This window comes from Poecilia formosa, unplaced genomic scaffold (genome assembly GCF_000485575.1).
Source record: "Poecilia formosa unplaced genomic scaffold, Poecilia_formosa-5.1.2 Scaffold236, whole genome shotgun sequence".
NCBI lineage: Eukaryota > Metazoa > Chordata > Actinopteri > Cyprinodontiformes > Poeciliidae > Poecilia > Poecilia formosa.
In genome coordinates, this window is record NW_006800175.1 from 56614 (window position 1) to 65465 (window position 8852).

General features: G+C 41.7%; 1 pseudogene; it reads right to left on the reverse strand.

Moving 5' to 3' along the window:
- Positions 1-5181: 5181 nt before the first annotated feature.
- LOC103149810 (uncharacterized) lies at positions 5182-7691 on the reverse strand (annotated as a pseudogene).
- Positions 7692-8852: the final 1161 nt, after the last annotated feature.

Genomic DNA, 8852 nt, shown 5'->3' on the forward strand with positions numbered 1-8852 from the left:
ACTTTACTTGCTTCTATTTTTCTCGTGCTGCACTTCTCTTGCTGAGATGCGCTGTACTGCAGTTACAACGGTTCGCCACCAGTGGGCACATAGAGCACAGTGACGTTCCTGACTCAGCGAGCCAACGGCAATTAAGCGCAGTAACGGCTGGTCAGCGAAGGTGCTCACTGTCTCAACAGAGTTCATCAAAATAAGAGAACCTGCGCAAAACCACACTGACTAATTATTAAGTGTGCAACACAAGACTCCTCTCTTCCAGCTCCGCTCCACCACCAGTGACCGGGCCCTGGGGAAGACCTACCTGAGCTTCGTTCAAGCCGATCATCCAGCGAGTCTCAGCACACACGTCTTCTGCCAGTGTCCGAGCACCAAATTCTCGGTATAATAAAATTGTCTAACTGCTGTTTCTCTCTCTCTGTGAGTCACTACAGATTGAAATGACTTTATAATGAACAGTATATATATGCCCCTCCCCCCCAAAAAAGAAAAGAAAAAACAAAAACGTGGAATATCGTCTGTGATGTCTTTATGGAGGTATTCCAAAAATATATTCTGATATCATTTTTTGGCTACATCGTCCACTCCTAAGTGGAAACCAATGATGCAATGATGGAGCAGCAGTATTTATCCATCCCAATGCTTTGCTGCTACTTTGGTTGGTTAAAATTAAGCAAAGTATTTTAATTAATCACAGAGGTTGGCCAATTTGTTGGCCAAATTATCAGATAAAATTATCGGATAAGTTTTAAGTTATGACAGGAAATGACTTTTTTTGTACATTCTATTTGAGTCAAAGTAAGCATTGATCATTTTTAGTATTTTTTCTGCTGACTCGCTATTTCACCCGCAGATGTTGGCAAGTGAAGGACTAACTGATCATAGCATAAGCATGTCCAAAATGAAGAGCCAGACTTAGTTCTGGCTATTCAGTTTATTTTATCTGGAAGTGACAAGCCTTGTCTGAAGGCTCAATGGATCAGTGACTTTAAAGCTATATTAAAATTGATTCCCCAGGTTTACTGCTTCAACATTGCATTGATATTGAAAAAATATATTTTTCTCACCGTTTTAAAAGTTCCATCTTTATTTATTTTGTATCTGTTTTGGAAATTAGTGATTTGTGCACCAATCAAAAAGGAATCTTTTGTTGCTGAGCACTAGGGGGAGTTGATCTCAAAATATGAATGGAACAAGAGACAGAGAAGAGAAGGAAAATGCATTCTTGTTTGATTTTGAGTGGAACAGTGATATGTGATGGTAAGTAATGCTCTATAAAATCATTTGTTCTTTCCAGCATTGTGGTTTTAGTGAATAACACGTAGCTATTTCTCCATCTTAAAATTTAGTATTGATGCCTCCCACAAAGATGACTTGTGGCCAGTTGGTTAATGTTGCCCATAAATCCCCAAACTGAAATTAAAAACCTGACTGTCCAGGGGAAACCTCATCTTTGCTTGTTTGCAATTGAACACATCCAAGCAGGGAGTGAAACAACCTATAACTATGGACAGGCTCCTTGGCCTTGGCAAGCTCTGGTAAGTTACTCTTTGATTAAATAGTGTACAGTCAAGATCAGATAAAACCTTCATACTGGCAAGATTTCTATGTATTGCAGGTAGTCTTTCTACACTATTTTTCTATACTCATCTTTCAGAAGAGCCAGAAATGAGAGGGACACCCACTTCATCCTTCCAACAGGTCATTGTGCATTTCTAGTTCCAAATAAACAGTAAACACAATAAATGTCTCATTTGAATTTTAAACTACCATTCAGTTTTACATTTTTTGTAGTTTTAAATATGTTTTTTGTCCATTTGATCTCCACCTGAAGGGCTTACAGCAGTTACGGTAATTCTTTATGAAGTTCATCTATTTACATTAAGGTGGGGTTCAGGACTTTCTTTGACAAGAGAAAACATTTGAAGGCAGGAGGAGAGATTCAACAGGGTGTTAGTTGTGTTGTCCTCATATTGTTTAGGTTAAAATGCACTAGAATGTTAAGTGACTGTGGTTCTGTGGGTAAAGTACTTGTTTTGTGATCGGAAGGTGGTAGGTTTTATTTCAGGTTTCTCCTGTCACATGTCTGATCTGTGTATTGCATGAATGCGAGTGCAAATGAATGAATGTGACTCTAGTGTAAAGTGCTTTGAGTGGTCAAAATGATTGGAAAAGCACTAAGCTCAGTCCATTTACCATTTAAGTCTTTCTATAGGAGCCAGTATAATAAGCCACAACTCTCATTAAACTAGAATGAGCCTTAGTTTATTAGATGATGAATTTAACAGTGTATTGGTGTGTCTTGTTGTAGACACCAAGTGTAGAGATCTTGACTTAACTTTCAGGAGAGCCAGAAATGAGGGGGACATCCACTTTACCAAAGGTTATTAATTCAAGTAGAAACTGATGTAGCTCACAATTACATTACATTAACAAAATATCAATAACATCCCATAAATTGACAGAAACCACTTTAGGTGGAAGTGATTTTTTTTTTCTTAATTTATCCATTTACTCTCACTCAGTAACAGAGTGAGAGTAAATCGATCTTGGCTTTATTTCATTTATTCAAGGATTTTTATTGTCAATACTTTTATTGTTATATACTCAGGTCCCACATTAAGAAATTTTCAACACACACACACACACACAAAAAATTGATAAATAACTAAATAAAAATAAATATATGTCATGATTTGTGGTGTGAGGTGGTGAGGAATGATGCAAGTAAGCCCAGAAGATGAGATGAATGGTGGTTTTAATGGTAAATCCAAATAAAGTCCAACAGTGGCAACACAGGGACCACAAGGAACTGACAGACGACATATGACGAGGACCCGACAAGGAACAGAGACAACAGGTGGACTAAAATACACAGGGAGGGTAATCAGGGAACTAGACACAGCTGGGAACAATCAACAGGGAAGACAGTACAGAGACTCACAGGGAAACGGGACCAAATAAACACAGAAAACCTAAAAAATAACTACACAGAAAACACAGATTGTCACAGCCAAGCTGTACTTCAGCCGTGAAGTTGTCGCTGAACTCTTTCCCAAAGCAGCCTCACAGATGTTAAAATAGGGCTTAATCTGGGGAGCTCGAGAAGCCGCTGCATAGCATAACAATTCAAATAAACTCTATAGTTCCAGAGATATATTGACTTCATTTTGGACACACTATTTTCAAGAATACTTCTCAAAAATAGCCCGGCGTACCAAAGGGTTAAGAGAAAAATGTTTTGTAATCCTTGATGTTTTGTTGTAATCAATAACAAGATCAGAAGCTGGTATGTTTTGCTCTGCCACACACCAGTACTTTTTACCGTCTGCTGGATACTTTTTCCATTGGAGGCTGCATGGACTGTGGAGTACATGTACCTCATGTATGCCCATCCTCTTCACAAACAGCAGGTTCCCTCTTGTCAGCTTGGGGAAAAACAATATGGTTTTTTACGTATTGTTCCACAACAGTTGATGTTTCTGACACTCAGAACTTGGAAAAGCATGGGGCTAGTTAAAATATTGTCAAAAAATGTGTGTACCCTTCACCAACAGAAGAGAATGGAAAGAGGTCCATCACCGGAGTAGCCCAGGGCTCACCTATGGTGGAGGCACTTTTTCCAGTGAAGACAAAAAAATCCCAGGTGTAACTTGTGATGGCGTGTGCCAGCACAAAAAGCTTGTAACCCCACTTTGTAGGCTTGTTCTTTTAATACTGCTTCATGATATGATGGGTCTTGGATGTCATCGGATGCGGCTAGAAGTGGTTCTTGCAGGCGATCACAATCTCAGTATACAGAAGCTTGATTTTGAAAAGCCTGTCATTGTCTACAGTGTTCTTCCTCAATATCTTAATCTTCTTCAGGGTTGCTAAGATGTAGTGACCAAAAGATGGCTTCAAAATTATTTTGTACCAAATTATCAACAGCGAAGGGGAAGTTATATGGCAATGCCTTTTTCCAGTTGTCTGATCTGTGATGCACACTCACAAGACTGCTAAAAATTAAGATGGCCATAAAGATGTAAAAATCCCTCACTGTCGACACTTTCCAGGCAAACTTCTTTCCAGCCTGTAATCTTATGGCAGCATTGGCATTGGTGTTGCCAATGATGGTCCAAACTACAGTTGGACTAAAGAAGAGCTGAAACAGAGTGGAGACCATGAAACCTTCAATAGCAAGGACCACGACACAAGATAAAGATTTAGCAATTTATTAAAGTTTTATTATTTAAGGGTGAGGGGAGGAGTGAGGGACGAGTTGGAGAGAAGGGATGGAGGGATGAAGGGTTGGATGAGGTCGGCAGTGGAGGATGCTAAGGGGCTTGGGAAGTGAAGACTCTGAGTGGGCTCTGATGCAGAAAGAATGAATGGAGTAGTGATCGGGAGATATCCCTGACTTCAGCAGAACTTGACAAAAATGAAGGGAGAACCAAGACCGGGATGCTAGCTTTCCTGAATCTGAAATGAAGAGCAGATTGTGGGGAGAGGCGTTAGCTGCGAATCGAGACTGGACGTAATTTTGGATGGGCTCGTACGGACTGAGAAAGGAGTTAAGGCGGAAAAGATAAATGGGGCAGGAGATGGCAAACTGATCGGTCTTACTTCTCCGTAGATTGAAAATCAGGGTGTCATAACTGTGGATGGAGAGGTCAGACAGGCTTGGGTGAATGAGAGGATTGTGAGTAGGTGAGGTTGGAGCAAATTCTGAATAGCGAAGAAAGCAGAAAAAAGCTTTAAGAAATATATCTTCTAAGATTCGATCTATAAGGTTTGATAGATATCCAGAGCACAAGGTAAGGATGCATCTGCTGAGGATATCTGATGTAAGTGGGAGACGCTGAGTGGTGAGGCTCGGTTCTTTCTTCTTGCATATTTTAATGAGCATGTTTATGTAAAAATTAAAAAAGGAGGGACAGCTAGTGCCCGCCGAAAGCTTGAAGAAGAAATTAATACCGGACAAGTAAGACTGGATCGTGGAGGAGCGAATCTTGAGGACTACGTGGGAGTAAGTAATGAAGAGACAGATGGTTGAAATATCAAAAGAGGGAATTGGGAGAATATAAATGGCAAGGAAAGATTTAAGTTGGTTCCAACTGGATAGGTAGGCGGAAAGGGTGCGAGGAGCTAAACTGCTTAGGATTCATTCTTGAGAAGCAAGGTGTAGGTCCGGTAGTGGAGGGTTCAGTTGAAAGTCGTAAAGGAAAATGGAGGAACCGGTGTGGGTCGCGCTTCTGAGTCTGGAGGGAAGATTCTGAATTTCTGAAAAGAAAAGCGAGAAAGAGCGTCAGCAATGCGGTTTTTTGATCCTGGAATGTGAGCAGCTTGTACGAGGAACTGATGTTGAGCTGAGACTAAGGTAAGTCTGTGCATGAATTGCATAATTTCTGAGGAGCGAGAATGGACTTTATTGATGATATCTACGACTGCCGAGTTATCAGAGTGAATGAGAATAGACTTTCTGGACCATTCATGGCCCCAAAGGATCGCTGCGACAACGATGGGGTAGAGTTCGAAAAGTGCGGAAGATGGTGAGCTCAAAGCTTTCTGAAGAGACCTGAACTCGGGCAGCCACTTGTCTGCAAACCACCTGCCTCTATAATAGTCACCAAAGCCGATGGATGGTGCTGCGTCCGTGAAAAGTTGAATGTCGTTGGGGTATGTGAGAAAGTCGTTGTAGAAGAAAGAGATGCCGTTCCAGGATGAGAGGAAATTATGCCACATGCTCATTTCCATCTTGCAGGAACAATCGATGCTGAGAGAACCATGAAGAGAAGGGACGCTAGCTGCTTTCGATAGGAGATGAGAAATAAAGGATTTGCCCTGCGGAATGATTTGAATGGTGTAGTTCAGATGACCAAGGAGAGAAAGCAGTTGTTGTTTAGAACATCTGTCAGCAAGAAGGAAGTTTGACAGAATTAAAGTAATTCGATTAATTATTTCGGATGGTAAAGATGCTTGGAAAGATAAAGAATCGAGAGTGATGCCCAAGAATTCTAGAGAGGTGCAGGGCTGAAAGTTTTCTCTTCGGAGAGGGGAATGCCTAGCTGAGAAAAGGCTTTGGTTAACGTGTTTAGCCTGAGGCAAGGAGGAGAAGACCAGTGGGTTTTGGGATGATGGGAGTAGGTGGGGTGGCGGTAGACAGCCGATCGGAAGTGGAAGAATTACGAGATGGTAGACGAGAATGGAGAGGAATGACAGAAGTACAGGCTGTAGCTGGATGGGATGGAGCTCCGCAGAGATTGCAGGAAAGGGATGCTCGGGCAGAGAAAATATAACAATACAATTTGGAATCAAAAGAACCCCAGTAAGTGCCCTGATTGAATTGTTGTAAACAGCCTGCTGCCTGATTAGCGAAGAGAATATGGTATTGATAGAAACCGGTGCCCCCAAAAAGGAGAGCCATGTCAAGTAATATGAAAATATAATCATCTAATTCAGGTCTGCGGTCTGGAAAAGCTGCACAAATGGTATCTCTAAATAATGAAAAGGCGAGGGCAAATTCAGTAGGTGTGAGACCTTTAGAACGAGGCCCTAGAGGATTGCTTAATTGCATATTTCCCTGATTCGTGTGCAGTTACCTGGTCTGACTAAAACAACTTAAAGAAGGCTGTAGAAGGAGTGCTAAATCTACATATTTATCATTTAGGATTTGCTGACGTAGTGATGGAGAAATAGGAGAGGGCCGATGAGCAGAAGTGGACGGTAGGACAGGGGGCGCTGCGGTTGCGAGATTGTAATGATTATTAATGGTAGAAAAGGGGGTGGAAAGAGTGGGATGAGAAGGTAAGCGATTTGAGAGAGAGGTAGGCGGAGGGAGAAGGTTAGATGAAAATGATGAAGGAAATCCTGGAACAGTAAGCTGGGCTGGATTCGCTGTCTGTAGGGAAGAACCGGGAGCTAACGTGGCTTGAGAAGTGGAAAAAGGAGTAGAAGGAGGGATGGGAGGGTGGAGAGATGTATTGGCAGGGGGAAGTTGAGGAATCTGCGAAGACATTGAGGAAGTGGCAGTAGTAGTAGAAGCAGAGAAAAATCTGCGAGAGAGGGTGTAGTCTGAGGTGGTGATACGACCTGGCTCCCACCAGGGGGAGCCGTCGCTGTGCAAGGAGGTCTTGCTGCCGTTGACGGGATGATGTCCAGAAATGACAAAGGAGGAGGTGGAACCTGAAGACAAAGTTGAAGACCTGAGGTGCTCGAATGACAGTAAGGCTGTCGCTTGCTACGGGCCTGCGGGATGAAAGTAGTTGAAAGAGTCTTAGTTTGTTATCTGAACGACTGAATGGGATTCCTTTCTCTTTCAGGGAACGTTGGAGGTGAGTGACGGTCCAAGATTTCAGAATCTGGTGAGTTGAGATGTCTGGAGAGAACCAGCTGGGTTAGCATTCTGAAACCGAGACGTTTGAGAATGGTGTTTAGATCCGGGAGAAGAAGGCCGACGGCTAGGCTCACGATGCATTCCGCGGCCCCAGGGTTGAGGTGGTGTCGATGGAGATGGATGAACCTTGGTTGGATGAAGGATGGCTGAGGGTGAGGAATGATACTGGGGTTTTTTTATCAAAGATCATGGACCGGAGCCGTTTGGAGCCGGAAGCTTGTCACGTAACATCAGGAGGAGAGTTTGTACCTTCGGAAGGGGAGTTGAAGAGATCGTCTGAGTCAGAGGGGTTAAGTTGAGGAGTTAAGGCGTCTTCCATGGTAAGTAGATTCTTTGCGATTCTGAAGTGACGAGCGTAATTGACGAAACGTAACAGACGGAGATTAATTCATGAGCAGGGTACATATATGCTACTTGTAAAATTAGAGGAGTGGTATGTGGCGTGGTCCTGCTCCCAAAATTAAGTTAACACATTAACTTCCACATGGTGTCAAAAGTTGCCCTAGGCTTCCTGATTGGCTGTCTTGTGTAGGGAAGTTTGTTTTCTTGTGGTCTGTGTGTCTTGAGATCTGAAAAGGTCTGGATGTGGCGGTGCAGGTGAAACAAAAGCATTGCTTGGGATTTACTGTGGGATGACCGTCCAGATGTCGTTGGTTGATAAACATTCTATTCATCGTCACCACAATCACTATAAAATGACAATATAAAAAGAACTATAAATGAATATTCATCCATCTATGAATCCATCTTCTTCTGCTTATCCAGAGCCAGGTCGTGGGGGTAGCAGCCTAAGTGAGTAGGCCCAGACTTCCTTCTCCTCAGCCACAGTCATGATATTATATAAATTAATATATAATGTGAAAATATACTCATTCACAAAAGCAAAAAAAAAAAAAAAAAAAAGATTTTACAGATACTTCAGTTTGTTAGATTTGTTTTGGCTTTTGCTGATTTTGATTATTCATAGGTTTTTGATTAATTTGATTTTGGTTTCTCATTTCAGTTATTCTCTATTTTGTATAATTTAATAAATTATCATTTTGCATCAAGTAAGAAAGGCCTTGTGTGGTCTCCTTTAATCCTACCTCATCAAACGAGCCTGGTGGACAAAACACTATCTACTCGTTGTTTTACAAAATATAAATGACAAGGACTTAGCAAAATGGATTACACACCTTTCTGATGATGGAATTTCATAATCTGGATCACTGGTATTCTCATCTGGATACACCAAATTCTGCTCTTCACAGGAAAAGCCACCAGGACAAAGATTAGCTTTGCTATCAGTCACCAATAAATACGGATTCTCAACTGCTGTGAAAAATGTCTTCATTTTGTTTGCCATTGTTCTCTCACAATGTGAGTGTAAAACTTTGTACTTATCTGGTAAGGCACCTGTAACAAAGGAATCGGTGACTATGAATCTTTACAATTAAACAGCGCATCAGAACTAGGTTAACCTCAGGAGGAGAGAGAGAAA